The 16,641-nt window shown below is 40.8% G+C and overlaps 1 protein-coding gene across 1 annotated transcript in view; it reads right to left on the bottom strand.

Moving 5' to 3' along the window:
* The window catches only part of ALK (ALK receptor tyrosine kinase), a 636,373-nt gene that overhangs the window by 343,868 nt on the left and 275,864 nt on the right, over positions 1-16,641 (bottom strand). The gene's annotated exons all lie outside the window — the stretch shown is intronic.

Here is a 16,641-nt window from a genome sequence, read left to right as displayed (position 1 = left end):
TTTTATAGTCAGGCTGCACTTCAAGCATGCCCAGTAGGGCTGTGGGAGAGGGGCGTGCTCTACCCAATAAACGGGCTCCTCTCCCTCCTGCTCAGTGCGGGGCAGGTTAGCCCCGTCACAATCAGCCAGGGAGTCCTTGCTGATCCGGCCCTGGAGCAGTACTGTCATTCTGAATATGTGAGAAGCAAACAGATCTATTTGAGGGAAACCCCAAAGGCAAAAGATGTGCAAGAGAACATCCTTCTGGAGTTTCCATTTGTGGTCTGGTGTGAAGTGTCTGCCTAGAGCATCGGCTGCAGTGTTGCTGACTCCTAATAAGTAGGAAGCTACGAATGTGATCTTGTTGTGGATGCACCAATTCCAGAGGTGAACAACCTCTGCGCAAAGGGAATGGGATTGGGCTCCTCCTTGGCAGTTGATATAGTACATCGTGGCGACGTTGCCAGTGAGAATTCTGGTCGTGGTACCAGAAATGTGTTTTGAAACTCACAACTGTCCTCAATGCCTGCAAACATTTCAGAACATTGATATGAAAGGTTGACTCCCATAGCATCCATCACCCTTGAATGGATAGGCCGTTCATATGAGCACCCGAGATGACGAGAGGTGTCCGTAGTGATCTGAGTGGACAACTAAGGTTGATGAAATGGGACTTCTGCAAGGAGATTGTGCACTTGAGGGAAGATTTCACAGCAGATGTTTGAGTGACTCATTTGTGAATGTAGTATCTTGCGGGAACATACGCTGATGCTAGCCAATGTTGAAGGTATTGGAAATGCAGTCTTGCATGGTGGAACACATATGTTGTGGCTACCATATGGCCCAGGAGCTGCAGACATGTGAGGACAGAAATCATAGGGATTATAGTAAGTATTGCAATCAGGTCTTATATAGCTTGGTATCTTTGCATAGGTAAGTAAGCTCTTGCCATAGTGGAATCCAGGTGTGCTCGTATGAATTCTAGGCTCTGAGCTGGCTCTAGTTTAAATTTCTGTTTGTTTATAATCAGATCTAGAGACTCAAATGTCTCTCTCGCTGTAACAATCATGTGGGAAGTTTCGGATATGGATAGACTCGTTAGAAGGCAGTCATCAAAATAGGGGAAGATTACAATGTCCCAGTGATGGAGGTGCGCAGCTACTACCACAAGTGTTTTCAAGAACACTCTGGGTGCTGAAGAGTGTCCAAAGGGTAGAACTCAATATTGGAAGTGGTCTTCCACAACCACAAAATGGAGAAACTTCTGTGCGCGGGATGGATAGTAATGTGAAAATATGCATCCTGAAGATCGAGGGCTGCAAACCAATCCCCGTGGTCTAGTGTTGGAATTATGGTCGCAAGAGTCACCATTTTGAAACGCTGCTTTCAAAGGTCAAGTATGGGTCTCCAAACTCTAGGTTTTTTTTGAGAGAGAAAGTAATTGGAATAGAAGCCTCTGCCTCTGAAATTGGTCAGTACCCTTTCCACTGCTCCGATGGCAAGCAGTCGGTGGACTTATTGTTGTAGCAGGTACTCGTGAGAAGGGTCCCTGAAAAAGGACAGGGAAGGTGGGGAGGTTGGGGGCAGTGAGCTGAATGGGATGGTGTAGTCTGTTGAAATGATGGGAGAAGTGTCTAGCTGCTTGATTCAAGCGCATAGGTGGCAACAGTCTCATTAGCACAAGAAGCAAAATAAACCATCTTGTTAGTCTTTAAAGTGCTACATAGTCCTGTGTTTTGCTTCAGCTACACCAGAGTAACACGGCTACATTTCTATCACTATTAGCAAAAGAGTGATAGTGACTGGCTGGGCCAGGAGACTGACTGAAAACCAGTGGGACAGAGACAATGAGATAATTGGAAGAGAGACAGGTTTGATGAAGAGTTGGTGTGAGGTAGAGGGGAGTGGGACTGGCTCAGCAAAGAGAGAGGGACAAGGATTTAGCAGAGGAGAGGAGGTCAGAGATTGGATGAAGAACCTGGAAAAGGGCAATGGGAGACCATGGTGGGTGAGACAGAAGAGATAAGCAGATGGAAGGTGTGGAACAAGGAATGGCTGTGCAGGCAGATTAGGGACAAGGAACGGTGGGGGGGGGGGGGGGGGGGAGGAGAGAAGGTAGAGGAGAACTCTGGATGACCGGGAAAGCAGGCTGGGAATTGGGGGTAAGACTGGAATAGAAAAGACAGTTTGGATTCTGAAGAGGTGATACGATGACTTGCTAGGCAAGGAGACCAAGACTGGAATGAAATGCCTAAGGAATGAAAATCGGCACTGAGGAGAATGGGATTGAGTAAGCAGTCAGGAATAGGAAGAGGCAGGATGAGCCGAGGACCAGTTTGAAAGAGTTTTGGCAGAAGGAGTCATACTTGCAGTGAACAGACAAGTCTTGTATTCGTTAGAGAACACTGCTCTCCAGAGCCTGTAGTTTCCTAAGTCTTGCCATCCCTCTCCTGTCAGAAAATACCTATGAAACTGACTAAGAAAGGGTATGTCTACACTACAAAGTGAATTAGAACTAACAGCCGTTAGTTTGAATTAACTTTAATAGGGGCTACACATACAAACTGCTAGTTCGAATTTAAATCGAACTAGCGGATCGCTTAATTCGAACTAGGTAAACCTCATTCTATGAGGAGAAACGCCTAGTTCGAATTAAGTAGTTCAAATTAAGGGCTGTGTAGCCACTTAATTCGAACTAGTTGGAGGCTAGCCCTTCCCAGCTTGCCCTGGTGGCCACTCTGGGCCAAACTAGGGAAATTCTTCTGCCCCCCTCCTGGCCCTGGAGCCCTTAAAGGGGCATGGTCTGGCTACAGTACTTGTGCCAGTTGCAAGCCTGCCAGCACCCAGCCAGCAGACCCTGCACCTGGCACAGCATGAGCCAGCCAGCCGCTGCCACCCAGCCCTCCGCCTCTTCCCAGACCAGGCTGGCGGCTCCCAGGAGCCTACCCGGGGCCGCAAGAGGTGGGCGCCCGCCTGGTCTAGTGCGGAGATCGTGGACTCATCAAGGTTTGGGGGGAGGCCTCCAACATCCACGATCTCCGCAGTAGGCACAGGAAAGCGGCTGTCTAGGGCAGGATAGCTGCCAGCCTGACCACCAAAGGCCACATGCGAACCCAGGAGCAGGTTTGCATGAAAATCAAGTTGGTCCAGTGAGACCCCCGACCCTGAGCCCTGAGCTTAGAACATAAGAACATAAGAATGGCCATACTAGGTCAGACCAAAGGTCCATCTAGCCCAGTAGCCTGTCTGCCAACAGCGGCCAGCACCAGGTACCCCGGATGGGATGGACTGAAGACAATGACCAAGCGATTTGTCTCTTGCCATCCATCTCCAGCCTTCCACAAACAGAGGCCAGGAACACCTTTCCTACCCCCTGGCTAATAGCACTCCATGGACCCAATCTCCATGAATTTATCTAACTTCTCTTTAAACTCTGTTATAGTTCTAGCCTTCACAGCCTCCTGTGGCAAGGAGTTCCACAGGTTGACTATGCGCTGTGTGAAGAAGAACTTTCTTTTATTAGTTTTAAGTCTGCTACTCATTAATTTCATCTGATGTCCTCTAGTCCTTATATTATGGGAACTAATGAAGAACTTTTCTTTATTCATCTGTACTTGTAACTTTTAATAGACCCATCTTTGTTCCGTCAACCTTTTTATATTTCTACACTTATTTTGGGACTTTCCAAATATGGTAACCACCCAGTATAAAAATCTACTGGATTCCGTTATAATTACAAAGCAGTTTGTAATTTTTTATTTCCATTGAAAGGATATCCCATACCTTTATGACACTAATGGGGACCTAGCTGTGCTATCACACACCAGGCTGCTAGTATAACTGGATATACAAAGTCCTTGGCTTAAAGCTAAATATCCAAATTATGCCACTTTTAGGAGCATCTGTGATACCCACAGTCTACCAACTAACTGAGAGGAGGAAGAAATGGATAAATGCTTCCACAGAGAAAAACTATATCAATTTAATAATAAAAAAATACATACCAAAGTACTATCAGAGTGAGCTATTTTAATATTTACCTATCTGATTATAGTCTAAGTACTACTGATATGACTGAGAAATATACCCTAAAAAGGAGCAGTACAATTCAAGATGACCCTCCACCAAGTCAACCAACTGAAAAAAGTTAAATACATCTCCCCCTTGAACAACTTTCTACTCTAACAATTCACCTTTTCCCACTTTCAAATGCCCCAGGAAAGAAAGATGAACTTATCTAGACTTCTCTGATAGAGGAACACCATGGAAGCAAGGGAAGGGAGAAGAAAGATGCTCTACAAGCAAACCATTTTCAAGTGATATAGGATGAAATATTGTCACCAGATCTCCCATTGAATTCAAGAGGGTCAAGATTTCATCTGTTACTTTTAGTGTTGATGCTGGCTTAACTCTGGAAACTGAAATCTTCTCTTCATCCATGAGCAGATGTGGTAGGGATGATGTTAACTTCCCCTCAACAGCGCCCAGCCATGCACCTTAACCCTGATCCTAAGAGGCTGCCTGTAGCAATGGAAAGGGAGTTCAGACTTCAGTGGGTCATGAGCCTTTGGCTGATGGAGAAGGCCAACAAGGCGTCCTGTTAGTGCCAGTTTGAGGTGGATACTTGTCTGTTAAGAACTAAGCCCTGGTCTACATTAGGGAGTTATTTCAAAATAACCCCTCATTTCAAAAGAGCAGCGGAGTGTCCACACTACCAACCCTGTTATTTTGAAATAAAGGGTTGGTTATTTCAAAATAATAACTCCTGCTTTCCACGAGGAATAACACTTATTTTGAAACAGTTATTTCAAAATAGCAGTAGTGTGGACACTCTGTTGCTGCAGTTTTGAAATAACTACTCCCCAGAGTCATTCAAAGTAATTACTCTCCAGTGCTTGCTCAGCTTTAAGTCGAGGTAGCATGTCCACATTAAGAGAACCTGCCTCAGACTAATTTTAAAGCTCTCCCATAGTGTGGGCACACTATTTGAAATAGTTATTTCAGAAGTTTTTATTTAAAAATAATTTCCTTGTGTAGACATGCCCTAAGACTCCTACCATCTTGCTTGAGACTGGATATCACATGATAGCTTTTGCTCATCACTGCCTTGGAATGGGCTTGAACTCCTGACACATGGATGACATTAAGGAAGCCTATTATCTATTCACTGACTCTAAAGCAAGTCATTTAAATAGGACAACATAGAAAGTGGTTAGATGTGAGAGGACTATCCTTCTGTTCCCCACAGCCCTCTCACATCTTTAAGCCTATATCCAGAGGATCATCTCACACAAATATTATATATTTCCTGGTACAACTGTACATTTGGCCAGAGACCTAAATAGATAACCAACCCCTTAAAATTGTAATTACTTATCCAATTAGCTATGAATACAGGTAGGAATCATACTATTGAAATTATAACATCAGCCAACAACCACTGTGCAGAGTTTTTTTATTTTTCTATATTTTTCTCCATTGGAAACAAAGGAGGAACACAGGATTAATCAAGTCAGGTAATGTGAAAAAGGTTCTTACTCCAAAGAGAAAAAAATAATTTTACTCTATCAAAAGATAAGTTAAAACTGGTCACTGGTCTGTGACATACACGCTACTGTGTCATTTTAAATAGACGAATCTGCAACAGTACATTATGTTTTACTACTATGTTTCTTACTCAACATAGCAAAGATGTAGAAAATTTTTAAACCTCAATCAAGGTTTAGGATCTATATCCTGTAGTCTTTGATGTAGAATTCAGGTAGGACAGCAGGATAGTATGCAACTGGTTCAAATACTGGATAAGAATTGTTTTGTCTAGATCTAAGAAGTCTAGTTTAGTCTTTTTGTAGTCTCAATCTATAAAGATGAATGGCAGACAAAAATTCAAGGATGAATAGAAAGAGCTCCAATTATTCTCTATCGGCTAAACATTTGTTGTTGCTATTTCAGATGGAAAATTAGATTCAGTCAACCTACCACTGAGGAGGACAAAAATCATCTACAGTCAAGGGCTCTCAGCTGAAAAGAGTCATAAGAACACTAACAACCTCTTGTAAATAATGACAACTATATTCAGGATTCAGATAATTAAATACCCATTGAGAAGTGACCCTTAGAGATCCCATATAATACTTGTGTACACGTAGTTAGGAGACATATACTTTGAAATACTAACTCTTATGCTGTTCCTGTTTGGAGAATGCATCATAAATGCTATTGTGCTTTTGCTGTGCCAATCAATTTTTGGAATATGCACAATGCAAATTTACTAAGCAGAAAAGCTTCTCTAAATAGTACAGAGCTCAAAAATTCAAGTGACAATGAAAAAAAACTCTAGTGCATAGAATAATAGAAGTTGCTGGGATTTTATCAGCAAAAAAGAAATGCATACTGCAGTAGCTCTACAGTTTTCTGATTCTTCATGGCAAACAAAAACAAAACAGCCATTTGACAAAATATTAGAAATGCATTAAATACAATAATTTGTTTGCAAGCACCATACAGAGTTGTTAGATGGCAAAAGAGGAACAAAAGTTAATAACTTGCCCAACTTCATAGAACAAATCAGTGGAAGAATTGGGAATTGAGCCCGGGGTCTCTTTAATAAGCTGAATCAAATTTCTGGATCCAAACATTAAAGAACTTTGGGTTGTTCCAATTCCAAGTGAGGACTTGGAAATTTTTGCAAGCTGCTGTTGCAAACTCTGCTTTTATTTTTCATACTTTTAAGGATAGCAATTAGTGAATTCTGACTTCTAAAGTATATTTAGTGTTTTCATCCCAAAGATCTCAAAGCCCCTTATAAAAGTATACGCACAAGAATCACCACTGTCCACCCTGTTGAAATGCAGACTCAACATGAGGCGAGCATGTTAAATATTTAATAATGCGTAACAAAACATAACAGTTCTGAGTAGGGATGTGAAAGTGTAACCAGGCCTACGCTCATTGATTAATGTGCACAAACCCTCACCCCCACCCCAATCCCAGCACTAGTGCTGCAAGTGGGAGCGGTTACACACAGGGAGCCAGCTTTTAAACCAGATCTCCTCACACAATGGCTCCAAGGGAGCCACCCGCACCTCTATCCACTCACAGGTAATTGTGTAACCGCTAAAAATTTCAGCATTTATATGAATAGATACATTTTAACATTCCTAGTTCTGAATCAGGAAATAACTTATTCGTATTGTGATAGCCTATGAGTTTCAGACATGTGTCAGGATCCCATTCTGTTGGGCACAATGTACAAACAGAAGAAAAGAAACAGTCCCCTGTCTCAAGGATCTAAGAAAATGTATCTGACTGAAACTAAGGGAGACAGATTAGAAGGCAGATTCCATATGGAAACATTGCTAAAACACTGAATTAACTTCACATGAATTCTTTCAGAGCCTGTTTTTATATTGTCCAGTAAGCAGCTTTAATCGGGTTATAGTTTCTTGGCTGATTCACAGAAAAGAGTGGTACCTGGTAAATCTACTGCCCTTCCTAGTTTACCTGGTATACGTAAGAGATGTCTATGCATTCAGCAGGGTTGGCCCTGCTCAGATTGCAAGAGCTGTCAAAACCAGAACCCAGGATTACACAACTGCCCCCATTAATTGCTGAGAACCCAGGAGCATTTTCTTAAAGAAAAGCTTAGCTAGGATATATAGGTAATTATACGATAGCTGGTTATAAGACTTGGCTAATGGCAGAATTAGAAAGGGCTTACTTAAAAGGACAGGAAAAATAACGTGGGTAAAGATTGGCAGTATTAATGAGGAATAAAATGCTGGAAGTGTTTTGGCTGTAGGAAACCAGGAATGCCCTAGAGTTACTGACTGGAATTTCATATGGCAAAGGGACTTTTTTAATGCAGGAACCATTACAGAAAATGCACTTGAAAATAATCTGGGCTTGTCTAAACACATATGAGTCACTTAAAGGAGCCAGTGTGGGGATGTAAAGACTAATACAGGGATGAAAGGAGAGGGCTTTTCGGGGTGTGGGTGTTTTAAAGCAAATTAAAAGTCTCAGGAAGAAAGGGAGAACAGTAAATCTATAGAACACATAGTAATGAGTTTAAAAAATAATCATAGAAGAAAAGAGAATTTGGCTGAAATATTTTTGGCTTTCCAAACAAATCTGCAAATAATTCTAATGGGCACAAACTTTTGAAAAGGTTCATGAGTGGAACATTTTCATGCACGATACTTGAAAGCAGAAGAGGTATAGTTCAGAGTGATGTAAGGAAGTGTCATTAGGATTAACAGGATAAAATTAAGCTAAGAAATTTTAGAGCTGAACAGAAAAGAATTTCCCAGTGGTCAGATCCATTAGAATATTAAAGCAGCTCTCAACCTTTCCAGAGTATTGTAGCCCCTTCATGAGTCCGATTTGTTTTTTGTACCCCCAAGCTTCACCCCGCTTAATTGCTTGCTTACAAAAAATCAGACAATATAAGAGTCTTAGCACTTTACTGAAAGAATGTTTACTTTCCTTTTTTACCATATAATTATAAAATAAATCAAATGAAAGATACATATTGTACTTGCATTTCAATGTAGAGTGTATAAAGAACAAAATTTTAGTTTGTACTGACTTTTCTAGTGCTTCTTATGTAGCTGGTTACACTAGGCAAATGTCTACATGAGTTGATATATCTTCTGGAAGACCTCTGTATACTCTCAGGAGTACATGGACCTCTGATGCGAACTACTGCTATAGCATCCTTAGATGAACTGTGGAGTTCAATCCCTAGTATCATTTAAAATTGAAGGGAACAGTATCAAATACAGAGCAGAATCTTATGGATTCTATGATCAGATGGCTTAAAATTTCCTAAGCAATTTCTATGAAAATTGATTCTTTAGAAAAAAGGCAGTTATGGCTTTGGACACTAAGGGCGTGGAAAAAGGGTTTCTTTAAAGACTTTGTGTATTGCTTTTTACAGATGAAAGAGTTATTTGGACTAGACGAGGAGTATCTTCTAATGAGGCACTAGACAGAGGAAAGATAGTCTAGTGCAATAGTTTTCAAAGTTGGGTTACAGGCCCACCCGGGTAAGCTGCTTGCAGGCTCATGATGCTTTGTTTATCTAATAAGGGTATGTCTACACTGAAGAGTTTTCCCAGAAAATGGCCATTTTCCCGGAAAAACTACACTTACGTCTGCACTGCTATTGCATTTTCGATAGAAAGTCAAAAGGATGGAGGGGTTTTTCTGACAGCAGTATACCTCTTTCTACGAGGAAGAAGCCTTTTTCCGAAAAAGCATTTTTGGAAAAAGGCGTATGTGGATGCAGAAGAGAGTGTTTTTTCGAAAGAAGAGGCCTCCAGGAAAAAGCACAGGTGCCCTGGTGGCCACTCCGTCCACAGTAATCACAACTGAAATGTGAGATAGCGTGCAATCAATGTGGATGCTATCTTTCAAAAAAGCAGATCGCCTTTTCGTTGCACTTTTGCTGTGTAGACGTTCTCTTTCCAGAAGATCTCTTCTGGAAAAGCTTCTTCTGAAAGAAGCTTGTAGTCTAGATGTAGCCTAAGCGTCCTTAGCCATGACGCCACACAGCTCCCATTGGCTGCAGTCTTTACATACCTGGGTGGAGGAGACCAGAATTGGAAAAGTTACAGAACTTCCATTTTTCTATCTGCAATGGATTGGATTTCATTCACCCCTTTTAAAATCACAAACGAATAGTGGGTGATCTTCAAAGGTTGGACAGGTTAAATTCAAACACCCAAATATCTGGATTATCTGAAACTCTTGGTTTAGCAAAATTGAGCCAAACTTTAAAAAACCCAGACTTCAGAACAGATTCAACTGGGGCTCTGAAAAGGAGGCAACTTATTCGCTTTATGTGGGACTGCCTCTAAAGAGCCTTTGGAAACTTCAACTGGTCCAGAATGCAGCTGCTCGAGTTTTAACTAATGCTCGTTATATGGAGCACATTAGGCCAGTGCTCCGGCAGCTGCACTGACTTCCAGTATGTTTCTGGGCACAATTTAAGGTCTTGGTTATGACCTATAAAACCCTAAACAGGTTGGGTCCGGGGTGCCTGAAGGGCTGTCTTCTTCCATATGAACCTGCCCAAGGATTGAGGTCAGCTGCAGAGGCTCTGCTCATTGTTCCCCCACTTATCAATATAAGATAACATCTACACAGAACAGGGCCTTCTCAGCTTTTGCTCCCAGACTGTGGAAGTCTCTTCCTCGCGATATTCACATGGCACCAACATTAGCATGGTTTTGGCATCAGGCTAATGATACCCTTTTTACTCATGCTTTATTGGTGTTTGAGTCTGCGTGTGTGTTCCTCCTCTCAAAATGCTTTTAGCAGGTTTTATGTCCTTCTGGGGCCTCATTTTACATGTTTACATATATTTGTATTGTTTTAAAAAAAATTGTAATAATTTCAAATAGAGAGGTGGGGTAAAAATATTTTAAATAAACAAACTTATTTTGGGGTCTAAATATAAATTTGGGTGCAAAAATGGGCACTGAAATATGAAAAAAATTGCTCAACCTTTCTGTGGCTTAGCTTAATCATCTGAAAAAGAGAGAAAATGCTACCTTGATTGAGACTGCTGTGAGTCTCGGCACTTGTCTACGAAATGCAGCAGTGTGTACTACAAAGTATGATTTCTAAAGCACACTAATGTGCTAACGCACAGTCTTTGTGGACCAATAAAAGAACACCACATTAGCATAGACAAGCCCTTAGTATGTGGCTGTAAAGTGATTTGAGATCTTTCAGGGAGGAGAGAGGGGGAGATACAAAATAAGTTCATATTACCACCAATAACAAAGAAGCTAGCAAGGGAACAATTCTTTTAAGCTAAAGGGTTTCAAGAATGCATATTTTTCCTCAGTTTGTGGAGATATTTAAGAGACTAGTACAGCTTTTAAAAAAAATTAAAAAGCTATTTCAAGAAATAACCTTCATACTTCAAGTCTCAAAGGTCAAATCTGACAGGTGCTGGTGATTGCCTCATTTATTTCTCTTGACATCAGTGAAATCCATCAAGAGAAGTTATACACGCCAGAAAGGCAATACTGTAGTATCTTATTTTAGGATTAACACCTAAAATTTTTAGGAGTTCCTTTGCATTTTAAGCATGATCCGTTTAATATTACATATATAACAAATAATGCCTTCTGTAGCTTCTCTGTGCCTATATTTATTCTCAGATTTCAAATTCTTTAAGAGAAGCCATTTTCTTCATTGTTTTACATGAAAATCTTAGAGGATTCTCAAGTCTGGATGCGGCTCTAGATATTGTGACACATATGCATAGCAAGGTTATTAAACTAGATTGCTGTATGCATGCCTGGTAAAAGGCAATCCCAACACCCTGAAGAGCTTATAATCAAAACAGACATGAGATGAATGGAAATATTATTAGCCCCCAATTTACAGATGGAAAACTGTGGCACTCAGAAGATAAGCAAATTACCTAAGGTTACATACAATGTCTGCAGCAGAGCTGAGAATCCTGACTTCACGCCAGTACTTTTACCACAAGACCATCTTCACTGACTACATCTAAGGTGGGATGGCAGCAAGGAGCTCTGGGTGAAGAGTCATCCATGATCTGTGGAGCTCACTTCTTGCCCAGTGTCACAACAGCTCAAATGTAAATTATCCATGGAAATCAAGATCCACCTGCTGTCCTTGGCTTTTTCCCTTCAGAATTAGAAGGGACTGGGGGAGGAAGGACAGTTTAAATGAAGTCAAGTGAGATGGGAAGCAGCTATGGTGGAGATTATTATGTGGCAGCGTTGGGTTGTTTCTTCTTTTTTTTCTTTCTTTGAATGATTGTGCAAATCTATTTAACGTATTTTATTCAATTCTGTGCTTTTTATCATGGCTACAGTGATCAAGATGTGAAATGACTTGTCTAAAGCCACACAATGAATCAGCATAGGAAGCCAAAATTAGAACCCAGAAATGTTTCACTTGCAGCAGATTCTTGGATTGCTAGAATATACTACTTTGCTAATTATGCTAATATGTTTTGAAAATAAATGCCCATCTCCTCGCATTTAATATTTAGGAGAAGAAATATTAAAAACAATGAATGATGAGAAAGGATTGCCTATAGCGTTACACAAGAAGAGAAACAATATGGCTAATGACAGTTGGAACAATCAGAAGCTGCTAGGTACCCTATGCAGGAATTATATCAGCAAGATGGAATACATGATTTCTTTATTACAAAGTATTAGTAAGTACTGTACAGATACTCCATCCCTAACCTTTTGAAGTTGCTTTTTTGCCAGCTAAGAGAACAGAACACTACAACACAAGACAGAATACACTGACAAAAAAAAAATGAATCCACAAAGTCAAATCACCTCTTAGTGCACAATGAATTCAATTCCAACTGTGTACAGTAAAGTATCACAACCATAGAAACTGCCTATAGAAATTATTAGGAATTCAACCAATACTGTTCCACTAACGTTACTTCAAAAACTTGCAAAATTTAATGGAGAACAAGGATCTTTCACTATATGACTTAAAAACACACATTCACTGGGATGTAACCTCCGTTGATTCCTAACAAACATTCTATAGTGAAGTTATTTACTATTGTATTATATAGGGCTTTTGCATAAAAGGTGAAGCGGCTTCGTTATTCTCAGCCCATTCCCAGTTTCAGAAACGCCATTATCCATGGAGCACTTCAGAGTCTATTCTTCTCGACCCGTTCTCCCAATAGGGGCTCTTCCATCCTCCTCATTCCATCAAAATGCATTTCTATGCAAATCTACTTAACTGATCTAGTTCTTTCCTATGAAAAGACAGCTTTAGCCAAATAAAACAAATAAGCAAAAAATAAAACAGGCAAAAGTTCCATGCATGACAAGCAGTGTATTGCAGTGATCCAGTTTTTTGATCCAGCAGTTTGTATGATTATGGAAATATACAAACCTCTCAAGTTAAACCAGGTGAGCAGAGCACCATTTACCTGTCCAGCAGTCTTTATGCACACAAAATTAAACGGAAGCATTGTGTATGAGAACTGCAAGACTGGAACTTTGCTTGCAAATTGCACATTGGATGCAGTGAGTGAGGTATGGCCTTATGTATAGCATTAAAAACGTTTTATGGTTTAACACTTCTATGCCAACTGTTTAATGCCCACTCCACAAGCTGCCAAAAAGTAGTGTTGGTTGGTTGCCTCAAGCTCTAATCTACGAGTAGTATCTGACACTACTTTCTTCTTCCTAATATAAATGTGTATGAACTGTAAAGACCTTATCAGATATTAACTTAAGTAACCCTCCTACAGGAGTGGAAAAGGATACTAGCTGAAACTATGAGCTGCTTGAGAGATGAGAAAATCTGACCTGAAGTTAATCTATCAACAGGCTACCCTTGCATTAAATTTCAATAAAACATGTTCTACCTGTTATGGGGCTCAAATTTCAGGTAATCTGGGAGTGCAGTCAGGTAGATGAGACACTTAATTTGGGTGTACAATTACTTGTGGGTGAAAAATACTGGAAGCAGGCTACTGGAAAGCTTTTCCCACTGGAACTGGGAGGATCAATTTACAGAGCTGATATCCAGGTAGCCAATTTCCTTTCTATCCATAGGAAAAGCAGAGGTAAAACCAGGCACTCACATAGAGAGCCAGCCTTACCCATACTTAGAATACGCAGTACTACATAAGACCTCGTAAATTCAAAGGATGACTCTGATCATGTACAATGGTGATAAATAAAGATATGATTTGGTTATGAAGGTCACTAAGTCCATGACTTAGACAGACCTCTGTGACTCCCACTTCAACCCCCTATGGCTAAATCTACACAGCAACATTATTTCAGAATAATCATTATTTTGAAATAACTTAGTTCACGTCTACACAGCAGGCAGTTATTTTGAAATAATGTCGAAATACTGTCATCAAGCTGGAGGACTTCTTGCTCAAACCCCTGTAGCCCTTATTGTATGAGGAGTAAGGGAAGTCGGAGGAAGAGTGCTCTGTTTCAAAACAGTGCTGTGCAGATGCTCCCAATTTTCAAACAAGATATTTTGAAATAGCTACACAATTGACATTGCTCAATTTGTGACATTTATTTCAAGTTAAGCCTTGCTGTGTAGATGCAGCCTCTAAGAACTGGCAGGGCTCGGGCAGCCAGCTCCCACCCTACCCAGCCACCTGATGGGCTTTGGTTTCTGTTTATTGTTGGTCTCCTGCCTGTGAATTTTCATAAAAAGTCCCTGTGCCAAAATCTAAATCTTAGTGGTGAGCATGTGTAATGGGGTTGCACTCACCTCTCACAAATGCCTCCTGGCCAAGAGCATGTGTTTACACACTCTCAGTGTATGGTGGCTCTTCAGTGACTCAAGCCTTTGGCCGAGTATCACACAGTCTGTGTGGAAAATAAAACAAACCCTTTCCAGGGTAAAAATCCAACAGGGCTTTCGGGGCCCTCTGTACTGTCTCAGTTTGTTCCCACTCTGGAATAGAGCAGTGCTCCCAGAATTTCTTTCCTGGAGGCAATGTCTTTGCACCTCAGAGGTCTTCTGGTTCCAGTTCTTTGGCTGAGTCACTATAATCCAATTCCCCCTGCACACACCACCTGGGATGCCTCAGGATCCAGGCCATTTGCCCTCAATGGCTAATGGGGACCCAGGCTCACTCTTTAATCCAGGCCCCAGCCTAGGGACCCTGTAGATAGCTGCTGTGTTTTGTGTGTCCATTCCACTGCTCTTCTAGTTCCCCGGGCCACTTCCTCATGGCCCTGTGCCAGCTCTGCCTTATTTGCCATGAGCTCTCCACACTGAACTGTCTGTGGAATTGATACTCTTCTACCAAGCCTAACACCCAGATTCATTTCTTGAGAAGTACACAGCAACTAACTGGTTCTCTGTTCTGCAACTCCTTTTATATGACCTTCCTGGCCCCGAATTTGCTGCTTCTCCTGCAACCACTCTAGCGCACTTGGAGGACCTACCTACTGCCCTTTTCTGGGACTGGGTGTGGCAGGACCACTAGTCCTCCAGGAGGGGGGTCAGAGGGCCTTAGTCCACCCCATCACACCATGGTATAAGAACGTACACAGCATAGAAAATCTAAATAGACCCTGACCTAATTACTCAGGGTCCATTTGATACCAAGCTATAGAGTAGAAAAATCAGATCTATCCATCTTGAGAAACCATCTATAGGTCTATGCTGGACTTCAGCTTATGATCAGAGGTTTGAGTGGAGAACGGCTGTAGGGTCAGCACTATTCCTTCACACACAGGTATGCATGCTGATATATTTTAACAAATTGGTAGTCATCTAGGATACATAACTTTGCAAATCAGTACTTCACAGCAACAGTCAAGATATTACTCAGAACCTCCTGCTCTAAAAGAAAAAGGTGCCCATCACTTCAGCAAGATGAATTTCCATTAGCTCTTAGTGGTATAGAGTCTAAGGCATCTAGCTGAGCAGTTCTGATGGTCTCAACTGGATGGCAATGATGCACACAGTTTGTTTCAAAAGATTAAAACGTGTTTTCCCCTAACCCCATATTTAATTACTCAATATTTTCTTATTTTAATGGTGAAAATTGAAAACTGAAGAGACTATATGCAGTACAGCAGAGCACCTTAATATAATAGCAGATTCTACACAAGTGAACAAGTGGTAGCATTGCCAACAAGGCTGTACTACTGCTCAAAGCAGGTTTACTAGCTACAACACAGATTAAAAGCAATTTCAAACAGCAGGCAAAGAAGACAGCTGCTGCAGCTCCCCTAATTGTTTCTCTCAACATAGAGTAATTTACAAGTTAGATAATATTGCTGGAATGAAGCATGATCTAGATCACACACGAGCTCTTTTCCTCAGTTTTATAGACCATGTATAATAGTAGAAATACAACCCTTCAGCCCACTGCTGTGAATCAGGTTGTCTCCTGTCAGATTTTTTATTGCACATTCTCCTTTTGTTACTAGAAAACACCGAGTTTGTTTTACACAGTAAATCAGGCAACCACCATGTCTTGTTACTGGCATAAACCAGCATGACTTGATATTATAATCACTTTTTCTAACCTATTACATTAGAGAAAGATAATTTAAGATGCTTGGTACAAATTATGCTTCTTAATGTATATTCTGGGGGCACAGATGTAAAATCAATAACTAGAACAAAAGGACTGTTAGCTTCGCCTGTATTCAGATTAACTTCTAAATTAAACAACCACCAGAACATTTAACTATTCAAAATGCATTTGTTCAGTTATGGTCCTGCTGTTTTGCTGCTAAGCACAACCTAAGAAAATGCACAGAGAGTCTTATAAATTGAGATGTCACTGACAATTAATCTTAATTACTCCAGGAGGAAATATTTCAGCCAGTTGTAGCCCAAAAAAATCAAAAGCTCTGCTTGGCAAATGACACTTAAATCCCTGGTGACACAAGAGACAACTTTTACAAAAAGAAAAAAAGAGACACAAAATATGTATTAATAATATGCATATAATCAAGGGATCAAAAGGTGGAACAGTCTATGGAAGGCCCTCTGTACAGTCTATGTCCAATAGTGGAGAGAATAGGGAATGAGGGAGTATGTATAGGAGAATGATTGTGTAGGTGGCTTTGAACCTTGGCATGAATCTCCTTGTGTCTCTTTGTAGGCCTACTATTATCTAGATCTAGAGTA

Source organism: Pelodiscus sinensis, chromosome 3, assembly GCF_049634645.1.
Source record: "Pelodiscus sinensis isolate JC-2024 chromosome 3, ASM4963464v1, whole genome shotgun sequence".
NCBI classification, from domain to species: Eukaryota; Metazoa; Chordata; order Testudines; family Trionychidae; genus Pelodiscus; species Pelodiscus sinensis.
This window is presented reverse-complemented; position numbering and strand designations above follow the sequence as displayed.